Source organism: Mustela nivalis (genome assembly GCF_964662115.1).
Source record: "Mustela nivalis genome assembly, chromosome: 17".
NCBI classification, from domain to species: Eukaryota; Metazoa; Chordata; class Mammalia; order Carnivora; family Mustelidae; genus Mustela; species Mustela nivalis.
The window spans coordinates 54,018,169-54,038,574 of NC_139036.1; the positions used below are offsets into that span (position 1 = coordinate 54,018,169).

Sequence of the window (20,406 nt, forward strand, 5' to 3'; positions counted from 1 at the left end):
TTTTCGGAGCCAGCTAATCACATCCATATTATTCCAATTTCAGGGTATGTTTGACCAGGCAAGCACTCCATGAGGTTGTTTTTTTTTTTTTTTTCCCCACAATTTAAATAACTTAGGTTGTTTAAAAAAAAAAAAAAATGAGCAAAACTACACAGCAGAAAAAGAATTCAGTGTGTCCAGGGCTGGATAAGGAGGACTTAAGTGCCTAAGACAAAAATGGCCACGTTTTAAAATACTGAAACATGAGCTTTGATATAGAAGTAATATTTACTAATAGATTATAGTATATATTTTTTCCACTAATTCTCAATACAAACATAGAGGAATAAGACAGCCATGAGGGAACCGAGGCCTTATAAGGTTGACATCCTTGCCCCTCTGGACACAGCTGATAAATGATTAAATCTAGAATCCAACTTATTTCTCTCTGACATTAAAACCTACACTTTTCTCACTTTTCTCATAGTATCTCTGCTTGGCAAGGAATATAGTTATCAGAGGCCTCAGCTTTTCCCCTGGCAAGGAGGAAAACAAAACAAAACAAAAGACAACAAAAAAACCCTCCATTTGATCGAAGATGTCAAAGAAATTTCCAGAAGTAGTACTTAGTAGGGAAGTCTCACACAATGTGCCTCCCCATTTCCATGTAAATTGTACACACAAAGCCTTGCACTTTAGACAGGTTCATATTTTCCCAGACATGACAGATGGCCAGCGTCATTTCACCATTTTGCAAGTTAGAACAAGACCATTCTTTATTTCCTTCCTGTCCGCCTCCTTACATAGTATTCCTTTCTCATGGTTTCTTAACATCTCAAAATTTCCGCTTATTTTTTTTCTTTTGTAGGACAAGAAGAAAAGGAGGTTATCTAAAACTAGTATCTGAATTTACCAAAGTAGTCTTTAAAAGTTGATACTTTATCACAGTAACAAAGCATTACCTTCAAACATTTTTATCTTCCCTAAAATCTACTTAACTGGTACTGAAAATGGGGCTCAGAGCTCATTGATAAGATGCCACCAGTCATCCCTCTCCAGGTTGGTTAAACCCATAGTGCCCATCTGAAAGTTGAAACCAAGAATGGAACCCACCATGTGCTTCAGGGTTTGAGGAATAGCACGAGAGTTGTGACAATGGGGACAAAATTGGTCTTTGCATACAATTACCATCAAGTGAATTGCAAATAAGCATCATTTTTCTTGAGTTAGCAGTTCAGATGTTCAATTCTAGAGCCACACCAATTTACCGCAAATCCACCTAAGGAAAGCTGTTCCAAAAGCTCCTGGCTTCAAATCAGACTCCAGGAGCAATTAGGAAGAGAACAAATGGAAGCGTTTGGTTTTCAGGAAACAATTTCTGGTCTGTCCCATTTGCAAATACAGAGGCAGCAAAATTGAATCTTACAGAGATCTGATGGGAGGCGGGGGTGAGGTGGTGGTGAGGCCGACCAGGAAAAAAGCAGTCTGGGTATGGGACCCCCTGCCGTTGGTCAGATTCAATTGCTAAGTCTCAGGAAACTCTGAACTATTTCTCCTGGAAATTAAATTGAGATTTGAAACTAATGAGGGGCCAAAGTATAGAAGAGTGTTGGATAGCATGTGTAGCTAATTATTTCATTCAGAGGGGCCACAGGGACGTTTCCATACAGCCTGTAAACTGGGGAAATTAATCCTAAAAGCTTAGAGGGAAAAATTAGGGTCCTATCATAAAACTGCAGATATTAAATCTGTTGATAATTACTACTCACCCTTCTAGGAGGTTACAGTAAGGCCAGGTAGGAATTTGCTGCCTCAATTAGGGTCAGGCTGATTCCTTTGTGAAAATTTGGCCGGGACCAAAAAAGCTATAACCTGAGCCAGTCCCAGACTGCTCTAAATATTTTCATGTAAGAATTCAAATGTTCTGTGAGTACACTTTTATTTTCATAGGAAAATTCTTTCCTGAGCAGGGGAGGGAAGTCAACATTTATTATTAGGAACTGCACTATCAAGTCCGTCAAGAAACCCGGTTTGGGTACCTCCTTCATGCAAAGTTCTGTCTCATTACACTGGTGGCTGTGGTGGGCCGGGGGTAGGAGGGACTTGGGGCTTGGGAGGTCAGAGGTTACAAAAATAGGGACATGAGTTTCACTTCCCAAGAGTTCCTAATCAGGTGGTATCCAAAATATAGACCTTATCATTCTGAGAAGTGTACCATCAAATACTTATCTTGGCTGGTGGCTCCCACATCAGGCCATCAGGCTCATTCTTAGCATCGTTGGTAAAACTTAAAAATGAAAAAACCGAACAGACAAAATCTCTGGGTCCCCGCCTCACACCCTCTTCATTCAGTCGGGGCATTTCTTACATTCCTGAGGTAATGCTGGTGATGAGTCAGTTTGGGGCAATTACCTTATTTACACAGCTTTAAATATCTGAAGCCACGGTCAGATTGGAAGGATTCAAAAAGAAACTCTTATTCCTATTCGTTCTTTCAGGAGATCGTTAACATGTAGAAATGACCAAAGCTGGAGGCGTAGAAGTAGACAAAGGTGAGGTCTGTGAGGGGGACAATCGCACAAACACTTAGCAAATATAATTTCTTTTAAGTGGAAATGAACACGTGGCATGCCATGCGTTGATGGGCAGTCAGTGTGCGTACCCTGGGCACAGTGTAAAGAAACCACTAATAATTGCTAACCACCATTACATTATCACTTCTGCGTGCACTGCGTGGAGCAGGGGACAGCAAACATTTTCTGTAAAGAGCCAAGCAGTGAGTCTTTTAGGCTCCCTGAGCCATAGAGTCACCACGGCAATGACTCGACTCTTAGGATGTTGCAAAGACAGTCACAGACCTTAAATAAGCAATCAGGCACCGCTGCGTTCTGAGTTTATCCATCTGATAAACTTGATGGAGACGGGAATTTGAATTTCATGTACTTTTCATATGTCCCGAAACATTATTTCCCTGTTCTTTTCTATTCCTTTCAACCTCTTAGCCCTTTCTTGGCTTGTGGGCTGTGCAAAAACAGGTCGGGGACAATGCAATATTGTTAATGACAGAGGGCATGTGGTGCAGAAGATGACCAGAACACACTCATCTTGTAAAACCAAACTTGTTTCAATGAAATACCTTCCCTTAAAAAGTTGTCAAGAAGGTAGATCTCCTGTTAAGTGTTCTCATCCCCAAAATACAGAACGAAAATGAACAAAACAAAAACAAGGGAAAAGAAACCAGGGAACACAAGGAAACTTTCGGTGATGGCTACGTCTATTACCTCAATGGTGGTGACAGTTTCGGAGGTGTCTTCATCTGTCCAAACTCATCAAATTGTACACATTGCATTATTTGCATTTATAAATTTTATCACATTAAAGCTGTTCAGAAGGCAAACAGTCTGTGGCCCTGATTTGTCCTGCAGACCTTAGTTTGCCAGCAACTGGGCTAGAATCTAAGGTGTCATTTGCAGTGGGGCAGGATACAAAGAAGCAACTGAGGATCTTGTAACTTACACACCGGAATCCTGCATCTGTGAGCACTCGATCCCCTAGTGGAGCACTGAGCGTGTGTGCTTTAGGGATGCACCTGCCATTCAGAGGGAAAACCTTGCCATATTTAAAGACTTCCCCAACCCCTGCTGCAAAGAACATCTGATCTTCAGAGTGATGTAAATCTCAGCTTTGCCTGCCAGTAATCATGTACATTGTGTTAACATCAGGTTTATATTAAACATTTACATTAAGGATTGGATCGGAAGATTAAATTGTTTGCATACGTTACAGCCTGGAGAGAACGCCCCCTCCCCTCCCCACCCCCTGCCGGCTGCTTTCTCTGCCAATAGCACCGAATTAGTGACCCATCCGAAAAGTGTGTGAGACAAAGCCTATGGTCCTTGGCGAAGCTGGGCAGCTTCCGTCCTCTCTGCCTGTGATCTTAACAATTGCCAGGCAAGCCGTGAGATCCACAGCCATACCCCACAGAAGGAGGAGTAATTAATGACAAGGAGGATAATGCCCCAACGTGAATATCAGAATTGCTGTCTTTTTTTTTCCCAATACTGGTATTTTCCTACCCACAAAACCATTACTTTTTTTGCTAGTTTGTTTCAAACCGGTCTCATAACAATGCTGGATGTTGTAGGGTTGGGAACACCTGGTCGTGCAGCTTAAATTCCCTGCAACAGACTGAGCAGGAAGAAACCAAAGGTGGTTCTCAGCCGGGTTCCTGAGGACCACTGTTGCCTTCTGACTGTGAAATCCGGACCCAGAGAGACTGGACAGGAGGCGAGCTCGGGTTTGCAGCCTCGAATGGGCCAGCTCTCCTTGCCACGAATGAAGAGTTGCCCAGGACACTCGAACAAGCAAATGGTCTGCAGAACAAATGTTTTTGTGGGAAAAAAAAAACAACCACCATGGACGCCAAGTCAAGTGGCTGGAGAAGAGGGATGTTGTTAAAGTGCATGATTCATTAAGTCTTGTCTGAGTGTCAGATGTTCAGCATTCGATGCTATTGCCTCCAATTTAAATCATTTTTAAAGAAGTGGCAGAAAAGGTGCTGAAAGGCACCTCACTCTGTTCTTGCACTTGGAAAACACTGTCTACTTGTGCGCTGTGGTAAAACTTTGCATTTTGGCTAGACACCCTGTGTGGAGCTGCAGGTTGGGTTTTTTTTTGTTTTTTTTTTTAGTTTGTACAGTCACCCGAAGGCAGCAAGAGAACATGGTATTTCCACAAGCCAGAATCCCTCTTGATGGCATTGGTAAAATAGAAACAGAGTGCTAGGTGGTCAGCAGTGAGAAGCCCCATTACAACACAATCCTCAAAGTGATTGACTCCCCCAGATTGCTGAGGGTGTGGACTTTTCTGTCAGGAGTCCGTGTCTTCTAGAATTTTCTTCAGAACCCCAGATAGTCTGGAGCTGCTAACCGTGATTGATCAACACCAATTACAAGCGAGGCTAATATTGCCCTCACACTCTGTATTCTTGTCAGTATCCAGTGACCTCATAGAGACCCTAAACATGCTGGTTCCTTGACCTCCCCCCCGCCCCGCAACTGTTACTGAGGGATATCACTACCACTCTCTGCTCACACAAAAAGGGATGGCACCTACCACATGGTTGAACCTTGAGGATGTGATGCTAAGTGAAATAAGCCAGTTGTAAAAGGAGACATCAGTACGATTCCATTCATAGGAGGTTGCTAGAGTAATGAAATTCACAGAGACAGGAGGTAGAATGGTGGTTACCAGGGACCCGGAGAGAGTTACGGTGATAACTGTTATGTTATATGTATTTTGCCACAATTTGAAAAGGGTGGCGTGGCTGAGAAGGTGGTTAGGAAAGCCCCAATTAAGACTCCAAGTTCTTCCCCAGGTAGAGCTGAATTAGCACCCATGACAGAAATCTGGACATTGATCTAGGCTTCCATATTTTCAGACATTTTTGACAGGGATGTCATAAATTTTATTAGCAGTACGATTCTCACTGATAGAAACTTCCCTGGTTCCTCAAGCTGTTGCTGACTCAGGCCTTCCTCCACAGACTGGAAGATGTTTGACTTAGCTGAAGAGTTCAGGGGGTTATGTTTCCTACAATTCCAAGAGAGCACAGCTGATCACTGGAATTCCATAGAGCTGGAATTTGGTTGGAAAGTAGACAGATACAGGGCAGATGAAGACCACTCTGGCCATTTGAAATATAGCCACACTAAGAAGTAATAATGATGCATAATTTGTTTAGCAGTGTGTAGATTTCCAAATGTTTCACAAATATAGACCACACAGTCCTCACAACAAAGGCGTGGTGAACTGTCACCATGGAGGTCCTACCACGTGCCAATTGCCATCTTTATCTTTCTCATTATGTCATCCTCAGCCCAGACTCACACATTTAGAGAAGCCCAGGGACACCTGGGTGGCTCAGTCGGTGAGGCCTCTGACTTAGGTCATGATCTCAGCTGGGTTCCTGGGGTGGGGCCCCGCATCAGGCTCCCTGCTCAGTGGAGAGTCTGCGTTTCCTTTTTTTTTTCTCTGCTGCTCCCACCCCCCCCCCCCACTGGCGTGCATTTGGGAGCACGCTCTGTCTCTCATTCTGTTTCACGAATAAATAAAATCTTAAGAAAAAGAAAAAGAGGGCAAGGCCACTTGGTCTGGTAAAGGAAAGAGACACGATTCCAAGACAGGATTGTTTATGTGTTTGTTTATGGTAATGGCATTTTTTTAAGCATCAAACTCTGTATTTTGCCCTTTTCGTGAACCTAAGAGTTAAAGACGAAAGGAACGAAGGAAAGAATCCCAGGAGTCTTGAAGATAGATGAGATTCGCGCCTTCGGACAAGCTGGAACAGCATCTCATGGATACCTAGCTCTGCAAAGCTTTAGGAAATACATTTTTGTTAAAAAAAAAAAAAAAATCATGGGCGCCTGGGTGGCTCAGAGGGTTAAGCCTCTGCCTTTGGCTCAGGTCATGATCTCAGGGTCCTGGGATTGAGTCCCACATCGGGCTCTCTGCTCAGCAGGGAGCCTGCTTCCTCCTCTCTCTCTCTCTCTCTCTCTGCCTGCCTCTCTATCTGCTTGTGATCTCTGTCTGTCAAATAAATAAATAAAATCTTAAAAAAAAAAAATCATAACCACAATCAAGGTCTCGAATAAAGCAGTCATGGCATAAAATACTAAAACTTTCTTTATCCCAATGAATTATTATTTTTTTGTTTTGGTTTGGTTTGGTTTCAGCCGCACCACATATCTGTTGTGGAAGCAGAAAGAAATACAAACAACAACAACAATAAAAAAAAGTTGGTTAAAAAAAAAGAAAGAAAAAAAAAACCCTTAGTACCAGTTGTCTTTACCATTAGATTGCCAGTCACTGAGATGACCAATTCTTCAAGTCAACTGTTGTGTGCCATCCTCCAAAAATGGAAACTTCTTAACATACCTCCAGTCCTCTCCTTCCTCTCCTGAATGCATATGTCCACCTAAACTTATCTTTCCTACCATGACTACAGACAGATATCCCCAAGTCACAGGCCCACTAACCTGGAAGGAGCCCTAAGACAGACCCCTGCAGGCCTCTCCTTAATCCTTTCCAGACAAATGAGATACGATTTCAAAAGATCTTCAGGAAATTCAAATCCCCTCCCTACTTTGGTGACCTGTGTTTGAAGCTTTACTCATATGATCAGACAAACCTTCATTATCATTACGCTAGAGTTCCCCCTGCTGCAATTTCATCTTCTTAAAAAAAAAAAAAAAAAAAAAGTGATCTGTCGAACTTTACGAAAACCTCTCTAGTATCAGAAGTTTATGCGCTATAAAAAGAGTGACTGATGGTGGGTAACTTACAAAATAATACCATATTCTACAAAAAGACAGAGTATAAAGAGTCTTTTAATAATGTTTCATCATAATACTTTTAGGATATGATTCAGCGTAGGAATATTTGTAATACAGAAAACTTTGCAGAGATACATGTATTGAATAAGGTTAAAGACCTTTGCACACATGAATTTATTTAGACAATGCTTTTCCGGGGTTAGTTTCATCTATCTGTTCCTTTCTCATGCCTGCATAAGCAAACACAATTTCCTAGATACATCCACCTTGATTGGACCTTGCTGGTCTGTGTGCATTTGCATCTCTCCATGAATGAGTCCATTTCAAGCACATATACATGTCTGTGCATGGGTAGAAAGATAAGCTTAGCAATTGTGTGATTTGTTTCTGCTTAGGCAGTAAGTTACTAATCTCCTGATTGGAACCAGATTTGTATGAATTAGGAGTTGAAATTGGAACAGTCACTGCTGTGTGCAGGATGTAAAGTGAATAAAATGAATGGGGTATTAACCTTCAACCACTGAATATTAATCAGCTTTTCATAAGAAAGAAAACACAGAGCTTGCCACACTAAATATTTTCAGCGCTTATTGACAGGATATGATTTCTTTTCTCCCTTAGCCCTGTTCCTTCCAGTCAAGGACCTGAACACCGGACAATAGTCAGCTTGACCCAGACTGATGTATGATTTGAAAAACCCCAAGTACTGTGGGTAGGTCAGACTCTGCGCCTCTGTGTCTTCCAGTCACTCCTACAAACATGCGCCAAACTAAGCCTGAAGGGAATTCACAGAAGGACCATGGACAGGAAACCCTAATGACCACAAAATGAACATGTAAACGGAGTACATTTCCCATTGTCCTGGAAAGGGACTTGCAATTGCGGGATGACTCTGGGCGTTTGGATGAGAGCGACATCTACGCCAAGAGGGACTAAAAAAGAGAAAGGGTCATGTATGTAAACATGGAATCTGGGTAAAAACAAAACTTGGGATGATCTTGTGTGTGTGTGTGTCAGTGTGTGTGTTTAAATGTGATACTGCAATAGCTTTTATTTGAGAAAGTGAGGGTCTTATATTTATGTCTGTCATGATAACAGCATAGTTATATCAATTTCTACATTTATCCATACCTATATATCTCCATAGCAATACTTATGGACAAGTAGAAATGTACATGCAGTAGATTTACATAATATAAATAAATATAAATATAAATATTTACATATTTACATTGTCAAAGAAGGCAGCAGGGGATTCTTATTTCCTGAAGATATTTGGAAATAGCATATATTTTATTTAAACATTACATATCTATATCTGTAAAACTATGTACATAATACTACAAAGAGTATATTTCATGAGGCTAGGCTCACGTGGAAATTGGGCACAATTTTAAAAACTAAGGAGGGTGATGGGGAGGGCGTGGATTTCTTCCATATCTAGCTCAGGCAAATCTCTTCAAGTATTTTCTTAAATATTTTTGAACGTACTCAAATATTTTTTTTTCATTTATTTGCAAAACTATACTCCAAATGAGGGTGGTGTCTATTTCTATGGTATTGCTTTACTTATCAGTAGGTAACTCTCCATCTCTAATGTGTCTCATAATGTTGAGTAAGGGATTTTCCCCTTGGTGACCTCTCTTATTTTATTATTTTATTTTATTTTCTCCAATAGGTGCCCCTTTCTCTGTCTATATCACCTAGTTTAGATCTTCACTGCCCGGATATGCTCCCTGCCAATAGTTTCAAACCCTTGATCCCAAGCACGGAAGTAATCTCCCTTGTAAGGTCCATTTAGCATTAAAAAAAAAAAAAAAAAAAAAAAAAAAAAAATTATCTCACTCCCTTTAGCTGGCAACAACACTGGAAACCCATCCACTAGGCTAATTTCATAGAGATGCTGATAGCCTAATTGGTTTCCTGTAGGACCATTCTTAAGAATTCTAAAGATGCTTCCTCCCCACACCCCCCATGATGTCCAGCCCTTGGTTATTCAAACACTAAGTCTAAGTTCTGTTGTGTTAATTTGCAGGTATATTGAAGTTACTAATCTGCTGACCTGAAGGTAAAGGGAATAGCCTGAATTATCCAGGTGGGCCCAATGTAGTCACCTGAGCCCTTAAAAGAAGAGGAAGGCAGACCAACCAACAGAAGAGATAGAGCAGAAGAAGCATAAGAAAAGAGGCCAATGCAGAAGCCAAACCTTAAACGTGGACTTGACTTTCTGTTGCTGGCTTTATAGAAGGAGGAAGAAAGTTGGGATCTCCCAACTGCTGGCCATCGCCTGCTGACAGCCAACAAAGAAACAAGGGCCTCGGTTCTGCAACTCCGAGGAATGGAATTCAGCAACAACTGCATGAACTTGAGAGGGACTCTTCCCCAGAGCCTCCGGTGAAGAGTGAAGCCCTGCCAACACCTTGATTCAAGCCTAGTGGCTCCCATTTTGGACATGTAACCTAGAGCAACTCTGAGGTATGAATTTGTGTTATTGAAAAGCACAGAGTTTGGGGTAACTTCTGATGGCAGCAATAGAACACAATGTAGGTAACCACCAAAGTCTCTTGAGGGAAAACTTTATTAAATACCCAAATGAATTAATCTCAAGAGTGCCCCAGAACATCCTGGAAGGGGAAAGATTGCCATAGTTAGCACATCCTTGAGTCTCATCTGTAGACCACCGGTGTTAACAATTGCCCTTAAGAAATCATAGCTCCTCACCTCAATCTGCTGGCTACAGTGGAGTTAACTCTTTTACAGTGAAACGTTGACCAAAAGAACTATGCACAGGTGACACAGAAACTGTAGCTGAAATTAAAAGAAACCTTTAATAATGAGGCCACAAGAGAGTATGTTATGATAGTATATGTAAAGGGAATACAGTAATTTACATGAGTTTTTGGTAGCTCTGTTTCATCAAAAGACAGTGCCAGTTGTCTGACTCGTTGATAACTCAGAGCAACAAACAAACAAACAAAACAAAACAAAAAGAGAGAAAAAATAGATATCCAGATCTCGGGACAAGGAGGATATTAGTTTAGATTACCGAAATTGATGTTTCCATAATTCTCTATTGCACTTTCCCCAAGATCTCCTGGCCACTTCTCAACATTAAATAGCCCTGGCTAACAAGCCTGAGTCTGCCTGAGGAGATAATATCAATTTGTAATCCTGGAAGGCAAACTGAAAAGCCCTAGGAAGAAAATGGAATGACTCAGCATGCATATTGAGAATGGAATCCAGAAACCCAAGGCACAAATGCCCAATTACTTGAAGACAACCTTATTTGGAGGATGTTAGAGTCTTTGCCCCCTTCCCCACCCCTCCAAATTCCACTGGCATTGCAAGCACCCTCTCTTCCGTCTACTGGGTTTCTCCCTTTCTGTCATTCTCAAACAACAGCCAAACATCTCAAACTCCAAAATCCTGAGGCAAATAGCTGTCTGCTGGGTTTCAGGATCAGACCACTGAACCATCCCTTTTCCCAGTCACCTCACTGAAACATCCAGAGCTGGAAGAAGATTCCAGTGGTTTCTGCAGAAGCTGTTCATGAACATCCTGGCTAAAGGCTACCCGGCAAGCACATGGAGGGAACCCTACAAAGAGGTGGAATGATTTATATAACATCTGAGCTGAGATCTTAAAGATCTGGAACATTGCCTCACCTTTTGGAATGAGATCCATAAAGAAGCAAAATGAAAGCATCCTTCAAACACAATGGACATGAAATGTCCACCTGAAACATTTGTGGAAATATTTAGCTTTAGCCTAGGACTTTCATCTCAGTCTATGAGACCCTTACATCTCTAGCTGAGCTTAAAATTCTTTCAACTGATGAAGAGAAAAGAGATAATTTCGTTTGAGGTCCCTCAGGGAAGAGAAAGAATGCACTGGATAAAGAATTGGAGTGACATCAGACACATCACCAACTTACCCTGTACACTGTCCTATTCTATCATCATCTGCTTTCTATAGGTTAGAAGGACCCACTAATGGAAGAGAAAGAAAAAGAAGGGATTCTTGATGTTTATTTATTTTTTGTCAGAGAAAGCCACACAAGGCTCCTGGGATGCCAACATTTATTAGCCTCTGATCCTTTCTACTTTGATTTGATAGTCTTTGGAAGCCAAGAGTAAGGATTAATCTCCCAAACAATGACATGGGCATGCCCAGTCTTCTAGTCCTCACCCCCCACAATACCGCATATGGCAATGATCTCCAATGGATTGCTACCATTCTTCCAGTCTCAAAGACACATAGCTACATGAGTTGGCATGACTGGATATGCAAGTGTAGACTCTTGTCTCCTAGACTCCTTCCTTGTGATGTTGCTTTCAGAGAAACATTTTTTTCACTGGCTCTACAAGAGTATGGAAAGTTGTCAGCTTCAAAAGATACAGATTTCCTCAAATTGGGAAGTCTTCCTCCAGGTCCAGGATGATCATAGAGTGAGCATGTTCTATCCTTGGGAGCACGGGGCTTAGAAAGGAGAGGAGGGAGTGAAGGTCATGACATCTCTCCTACTGCGATACAATCCAATTCCAGAAGGAGAGACCTAGGATGATTAAAATACTGTTTTTGCAGCTGTCACACAAATGCTATTTAGAATTCGTGTTCTGTATCCCAGGATTTAATGCAAATTGTCCACATAACGGAGGGTCAAAATGATAATTTAGATGCAATTAGCCAGATGTGTTGGAATGAAATTTCTCCCACAACCCCCCAAAATTATCTGAATAACTTACACACACATAATCACCTTACTCCAGTGGGAAAATAGTATGCCCTTGTTTATTTCTCCCAAATACCTAGAGTTTCCAGCAGTGTTACATCGAGAAAGTGCCAAGTCCAGGGAAACAAATAAGATAACTCTGTGAGACCAAGCTGTCTCTCTTTTAAATGCAGACAGAATTAATTTGTTTTCATTGACTCCTTATCAAGTTACCTGACTTTGATTCCCAGCACAAAATGTATTTTAAAAAGGGGGGTGGTGGTAGTGATGGTGGTAGATTGTCAGGAAATAGCAAGTTCTTTTTCTACTGAGATAAAAATCATTTGGCAAGCCAGGGTAAAATACTGCTGGTTTCCAGTAGGGAAAGAGAGGGAGAAAAAGAAAAAGGAAAAAAAAAAAAAAATAGAAGATGCTAATGAACCACAAAAGAAAAAGAAGGAAGTACTTTTTTTCTTTTTTTTTTTTTTTAAATAAGACCTTACTTTTGAAAACAGCTCAGTTTGCAACCAATTTTTGAAGAAATGTCAAAGCAATTCCTTTGGGAGCTCAACCAGTCTATAGAAGGAGTGCAATAAAGTGAGCGATTCAGATGACTTTAATTAAAGGGCCCAGGACCATCAGAACTGACCTTTCAGACACAGCCTTTTATCTCCAGAAAGGATGAAGCTGGTAAGAGCAAGTGATACAGGGCAGAGGGAGGGAGCCTTGGAAGCCAGGTGCCCAACTGCATTGTGAGGGTAAGTGTGTTGAGGGAGGAAGGCAGACTGTTCCTTGAGAAAGCAGTCCATTTTTATAATTATGCATTTGAAGGAAGGGGGCATAACCCACAGGCTAGTGAGGGAGAATAGGACCTGCAGATGACACCCAGGGTTCACATGCCCTCTTCATTGTAAGGAGCCTTCAGAACCCCTTGGGCTCTCAAGCGGGCACCTTCCTCCCTTGCTCCAGGATCCAGATGCTAACGTGAGAAGAGATGTTCATCAGGAAGGTCTGGGAAGGAGGTAAAAAGGGAATCTTGGAGCCAGGGTGATCCTTGCAAAGGATCAGCCACATTCACACCAAGAACATCAAGACCCCTTAGCTTCCTTCGGAAATGAAGACAACCCAGACGTCAAGGTTGCTTACAAACCTCCCCAAAAAAGCAACTTAGAGGCTGTTGGTGAAAGAGATCATCAGCACAGCTCCTACTCCAGTGAGAAAATAGGTCCTTATCAGTTGGGACTGAGGAAGGAGACAGAAAGCAAGGTCTAGGAATCACAGGTCTAGAGGAGAAGAGGGGATTTTGGAATTTTACTGTATGCATTTATCCAAATCCAAGGAGGGGGCTTCCAGCCTTTTCTCCCTCCCATCTGTGAAAGATAAGACATTTGAGGTCCCCAAACACTGAAAAGATTATTGTCCTCTCTTTCCTACTGTCTGGCTATCTTTCTATCTGTCCTTTGTCTGTCATTATCCACCTACCTACCTACCTACAATCATGTATCAACAAAATTGTGATTGTCAGGATATTCCCCAATATGCTGGGTTTTTTCCTTCCATGCACATCACCAGTCCTTACTTCCTTGAAGTCAGATATGCCATGAGATTTGCTTTGGCCAATGGAATATGAGCACAGGAGACATTAGAGACATTTTTTAGGCAGAAGACTGACTTTAACAGCCAATGTACAATTGCACATGTTGTCTCCCCTCTGCCACTGAGACCAGGACAGCTCTAGTTACCAGCCTGCTTCCCAGAACAAAGACAAAGTGGTACAGAACCACCCCACCTCAGTGCTCAGAGCCCCTGCTGGCTGACCCAAAGCAAACGTATAATACGGTTAAAAAAGTGTGCCTTTGTTATTTTCAGCCATGGGGATTTTGACATTGTTTTTTGTTGAGGATACAAAAAATATAAAATAATAAGAAGTCTGCAAGATTTCTTTTCCAAGTGACTACTTGGATAACTTGGCACTTCCGTGAAATCATCAAATTCTTTGAAGAATTTCTCTCCTTTTCTATGCTTACGCTATTGTACTGGAGTGTTAAGTGTGTACCCCATCTGTCTATTGAGCAATCAAAATCCTTCTCACATAGAAACTCTGTCCTGTGTTAAGCACAACAGACCTTATTGACTTTTGTTTTTAAGATTTATTCACTTATTTATTTATTTAAAATTCAATTAACCAACATACAATGTGTCATTAATTTTTGAGATGGTGTTCAATGATTCTATGGGATGGGAGAAGATATTTGCAAATGACATAACTGATAAAGGGTCGGTATCCAAGATCTATAAAGAACTTATCAAACTCAACACCCAAGAAACAAATAATCCAGCAAGAAATGGGCAGAAGACATGAATAGAGACTTCTCCAAAGAAGACATACAAATGGCTAAAAGATACATGAAAAATGGGCACCTGGGTGGCTCAGTGGGTTAAGCCGCTGCCTTCGGCTCAGGTCATGATCTCAGGGTCCTGGGATCGAGTCCCGCATCGGGCTCTCTGCTCAGCGGGGAGCTTGCTTCCTCCTCTCTCTCTCTGCCAGCCTCTCTGCCTACTTGTGATCTCTCTCTGTCAAATAAATAAATAAAATCTTAAAAAAAAAAAAAAGATACATGAAAAAAAATGCTCCACATCACTCGCCGTGAGGGAAATACAAATCAAAACCTCAATACCACCTCACACCAGTTCGAAAGGCTAAAAATTAATAAGACCCGAAACTACAGATGTCGGTGAGGATGTGGAGGAAAGATTGATTGATTTGTTTGAGAGAGAGAGTGGGGAGAGGGGCAAAGGGAAAAGGAGAGTGTCTCCAGCAGACTCCCCACTGAGTGTGGAACCTGACACGGGACTCAATCTCATGACCCTGAGATCATGACCTGAGCCAAAATCAAGAGCTGGGTTGTTTAACTGACTGAGCAACCAGGCATCCCTCACTGACTTTTAAATACTACACTGAGATTGCTCTACTGTCATCTGCCAGTCACATGCCCTTGGAGAGTTTATTCAAACTCTGTAAGTCTCAGCTTCCTTAGCTATACAATTAGGATTGTAATTCCTATCTCTCCAATTTATTGGGCCACAGGAGGAAAAGTATACAATTCGTAGTGATACCCTCATTCTTCATTAGCAGAAATGTTACTTGACCCTTCTGAGGAAGCATTTCCCTTCCATAAAATGTGGATGACAATACCAACCTTCCACCTCATAAGGAAATCAGCCAACATAGAGTTCATAACAGGTCTATACAATAAAGTCATAACTATTGATATAATCATTGTGATCATCATTATATTAATAAATCACACGGGACCTAATATGTATTCATTAAGTCTTATTGGCTTCCCTTGCCCTTCACTGCTTCCCTCTTACCTTCGTGTTTAGGAGTGGGGTCATTCAGAATAGCATTATCCATAGCTAATCACGAGGGTGGCCAGCAACCTAAGAAGAGAAGAGAATTAAAAAAAAAAAAAAAAGAGTCTCTGCTTTAGACCCATTTACGATGAGACATGTCTGGATCCCTAGGATGCCAGGTTTTTTCCATTCCGCAAACACATGGCTTCCATTAGTTGACTGATACTGACACATCGGAGGCTTCCAAAGTCCTCTGGGCCTCTGATGAGTGAAAGCTTTGCATGCCCAACAAGGAAAAGGCAGCCTCTGCTGGCGTGAAAATGCTGCCAGGGGCGGGGCGCTGGAGGTGTTGAGTTTAGGTAGGAGACCAAATCTGGCTCTGTTTTTAATGACCATCCTGTCCACACCTGAAAATAAACTAGCCACACCTGGTGAGATTCCTAAGGCTCCGGAGCTCCAATGTTGATGTCAGTGTGCATACAGGGCCTCCATTAATCAGAGTGAGTGTTGTGTGGTGCGTGCTCACCAGGGGCTGCAGAATAGTGAATAATTTGCTGTCTCACCATCTCTGCTGAGACTTCTCATCCAAAGCAAACCCAAGCTCCAGTGTTATGCTCGTTTTAGTTTGTGTTCTAAGGACACTGTTGTTTGGTTGGCTTCCTAGGAACAGTCCTGAATTCTAATTAGTTGGAGCCTGTATAATGGTAACTCAATCCTCGACCCGGCCGTTATCATCTGTTTCCTGTCTTCAAAGACACATGGTCCATTTTTGTATTGCACAACAGTGATACTAGGGACCTCATTTCAAGTTTTGTGTCTCACAACAATAAGTGCTACTTAAAAGAGGGGGAAGTCAGGGAATCATTGATCTGAGGAATTTGGGGCAATTATCAGCTCTAGATTTTATAAGGAAAAAAGTCTTTGTATCCTTGATTACAGAGGGGACCTTGATTACACTTAGCTCAGACCTGTTATCTCTCAGAATGTTTGCAGTTTCAGGCTGTGCAGCGAGGGTGAGCAAATAAAAGTGTAATGAAGGAGCAGTGAAGGTATATTTGCCTAAAACCTCAAGCTGATCATGAGCTTTCATATGTGTCTGATCACCAGATTCTTTCAACAGCCATGTAAGCCAGGTGAGCAGTTACTCTTAACCCATTTTCTGTAGGCAAGCTGGGACAACTAGTCATCCTGTACAAGGCATACACAAGGCAAGTACTTTCTTTACCCTGTTTTGCAGATGGAAGGAATGATGAGTCCTAAGGTCACACAGCTAGCCAGGCTAATGGAGTTTTTTTTTTTTTTTTTTTTTTTTAAGAGAAAGAGAAGGCACACATGTGTGGGCACATGCATGTGCTATTGGGGAATGACAGTGGAGGAACAGAGGGAGAGAGGGACTTTCCACACTCAGTGTGGAGCCCAATGCAGAGCTCTATCTCATGACCCTGAGATCAAGAGTTGAGTACTTAACCGACTGAGCCACCCAGGTGCCCCTGGGCTTGTTGGGATTTTTAAACCTATGTTTTTAAACCATTAGAAGATACTAAGAAAGAGCTTCCTCCTATGGGGAAAAGTTGTAGCCCATTAGCAAAGGAGTGAAGTTACCTATTGCTCTCCTTATTAAAGAATTTAAGGGGCACCTGGTGGCTCAGTTGGTTCAACATCTGACTCTTGATTTCAGCTTAGGTCATGATCTTGGGGTCCTGGGATCGAGCCCCACATTGGGCTCTACATTCAGCAAGGAGTCTGTTGGCGATTTCCTCTCTCCCCACTCTCATGCTCTCTCTTTCTCTCTCTAAAAACAAATAAGTAAATCTTTTTTTAAAAAGTGTTTAGTATTCTGCTAGGCTGTGTTTCTCTGTTGTTGAGCTTTTCTTTTTTCTCAAGTTCCATTGTTGTTATACTTACCAGTGATCTGGGATAAAATCTAAAATGTTAATTAATTAGACTTTTCATTTTTAACCACTGTCATTCTATCTTTGAGGAAAAAAGAGAATGACATTAACACTAGCAACTCTAAGAGAATCAAGATTTTATTCATAAGAGAAGAGTTCTATTATATTGTTTTTTCTATTTTCCATTCGAAAGAGATCTTGGCTAGCAGTGATTTACTGTGAATTATAATTTCAAAGGCCACCAGTGACTCTCAAAAGACATTATCTTAGCTCCTACATACTTTCCAAATGTATTTCAAAGATGCATTACCTACAAAACAGTCTATAAAACAGACTCACAAAGTGGAATCCATGAGTTGTATGAACCAAAGGAGTCATCACTTCAAATTATAAGATGGCCCAGGAAGAAAGTTTCCTCATGGAAAAGGATTTTCCAATTTCCCAAACAATTGTCCATAAATGGATTTACTTAAGCAGAAGCTTAAGTACATTTCAAAAGAAACCATTGATCAGGACAATATGAGCACTGCATAAATTTAAGGGCTAGTTAGGGACATTCTAAAATCCCAAGGCAAAATTAACTTTCTTTGATAGAGGAATAGGGCCAGTTGGGAGCTTTGGCTGATACTGCTTTTCATGGGTCATTTTGTCTGTGGCCATGCCTTACAAATTAAAACCTACCTAAAAAAAGAAAATCCCTAGGTGTGAGATGATTAAAGTTTCAAATCTGGTCATTTGAAAAATCACGAAATTTTGGATGAAAGCCATGCTGTTTGGAGGATTTTATTTTTCTTTTTAAAATCCTACATATTGCTGAACTTATGAAGAATTCTTGATTGAAATAAAAAGTGAGGGATTTTGGAGAGAGTCATTCTCTTTGATATCAGATGTATTTTAGTCTATAGTTTTCCACTCTGGCTTATGTGGATGTCTAGGCTTGCTTCCATCAACTCATTTAATCTCTGATTTCATAAAAAAAAGCATGTTTCCTGTTTATTTTTGTCCAAACTGAGCACAATCTGTGCTTCCCAGCTCTTCCAACAATCCCAGTTTTCCAAAATTCATATCAGAATGCCTGCGAGGCATGTTAAGTCCACACTTATCTCAACAGGTTGGGAGCTGCATATCCATAGGGAGAAAACTTCGTTACTACTCACAAAGACACTCACTTACCAAACTCTGATTTAAAAAAAAAAAAAAAAAAAAAAAAAAAGTTCAACACTTTAATTTACTGCAAATGAGTGAAGGGGGGAAAGAAAAGTTCATACAAATAAGTGCTGAGCTACAAGTTTAAAAATGAATAGGAAAAATTCTCCCTAAACATTTTAATTAATTTTCATATATAAGCTAGCTGCTGGATTGAAGAAATGTTAGCATTCAACACAAGCTCATTTGAAATGAGCCAAAACCAGACACTTGAACCAAATTCATTTATTACATCCATTTCTCAAAGCTGAGAAAATTGATTGTGCTTCAGGGAAACTTTAATAAACAACCATTTGACCACAGACACCAAACATTTTAGTATCACATACTCACCAACCCAACGTACAGATGAGAACATTGAGGGCCATCTTTTGTTACAACTAGTAGTCCTTGTTTTTTTTGACAACTTGGTCAAGAATTTATAGATATCATCCACGTCATTTGAATCTGTCATTGCACCAAAGAAATGTCCAACATCCAATATGTAAATATACAGACAAGTAAATAACTTTTATGGCCACAAACTTTTGTTTTCCAAAAACATTTGCAAAACTCTGCTTGTTAGTTTCTTGATGTATATTTAGAATATGTCCTCTCTCAAATCCTTAACCCTCAGAAAATGAAGACTTGAGAGAAATTAGTAATTCTCTGCCTTCACCACATATGCTTCCACATGCAAGAGCAATAACTTTTGCAACCGAGTACACGGATGAAGAAAAGAGAGAGTACAATCTACCACGTATCATGAAATGGCTCACTTGAGTTCATTGTTCATGGGGAACAAAGTCTTAAAAAATAACCCAAAAGGCAATATTTGGGGTTATTCATTTGTTTTTATTTCCAATTCCTCATCAGTTAGGTAACGTTGGTCTTTTGAAAAAAAAAAAAAAGAATTTATTTGTGGGGCGCATGGATGGCTCAGTCGGTTCAGTGTCCAACTCTTGGTTTCAGCTCAGGTCATGATCTCAGGTGGTGAGATGGAGCCCTGTGTCAGGCTGGGTGTGTAGCCTGCTTAAGACTCTCCCCACCCACCCACACCCCTCTCCCCACCCTCCCCACTCAAGTGCCCAGGTACTCTCTCTCTCCAAAAAAAGAAGGAGAAAAAAAAAAAAAAGAATTTATTTGAAAATAGGAGTAATGAGTTGGCAATTGAAATCAGGTCTGACAACTATACCCGAGCAATGAAAACATAAATGCCACAGAGCCTTGCAAAACTCTCTCCCTCCCCCCTGGCAATTCCCTTGTTTCCTCCTGAGATTATCTAATTATACAGTAATGCTGGGGTATTCTTCATTTGTAGATTAATTAGTTGGTGCCTAAGCAGTTCTTTGAACATAAAAGGCAACATGTAAATCTAAGTATAATTACTTATCCTCAAGCTAATGATCATTTAATTAGTGTTTTCTGCTGGTTTAATGATCCATAAAGAAGAGGGTAACTTGGGGAAGGGGCTTCTAACATTGCTATAAGAGAACTTTAGGACTGTAGCTCTAACTAGAATGAAAAACAGGGTTCGATGTCAAATAAAGGTTTTAAAACTGGAAGTAAGTTGGAAATCAACTCCCTGCTCTCCAGTAACTAAGAGCCATGAAGGAACTGAAAATGAAGCATCAGTTGGTTCATTTGCATATTTCCAGAATTCAGAATCCTAGTTCAATTTGGGCTAATTTGATGTTCTGTGGCAAAACCGAAGACCTACCTTGAAGTGAAGTTGATAGAGCAGACAACAGGTTAACTCTGAGGTGTTCGTATGTTATGAAGGTTCTTCTAGCCTTTTAGTAAAAGAGGATACTGGTTTCCTGATTAGGAGATCATGTCCAAGTTGAAAGTCATCAGATAAAGCCACGTGTTTTTGCAAGATACCCACGTTAGAACTTCTTACATGGCTTTTAATTATGTCTCTCTATATTTCCCCTACTAGAATACA

At 40.9% G+C, this 20,406-nt stretch overlaps 1 long non-coding RNA gene across 3 annotated transcripts in view; it reads right to left on the reverse strand.

Moving 5' to 3' along the window:
- Positions 1 to 20,406, reverse strand: part of LOC309852164 — a 66,563-nt gene that overhangs the window by 18,462 nt on the left and 27,695 nt on the right. The window contains exon 2 of one of the 3 annotated variants that reach the window (XR_014305112.1): positions 15,400 to 15,468. The exons of the other annotated variants lie outside the window; for them this stretch is intronic. This is a non-coding gene — a long non-coding RNA (uncharacterized lncRNA). The remainder of the gene's footprint in view (positions 1 to 15,399; positions 15,469 to 20,406) is intronic. 3 annotated transcript variants of the gene reach the window in all.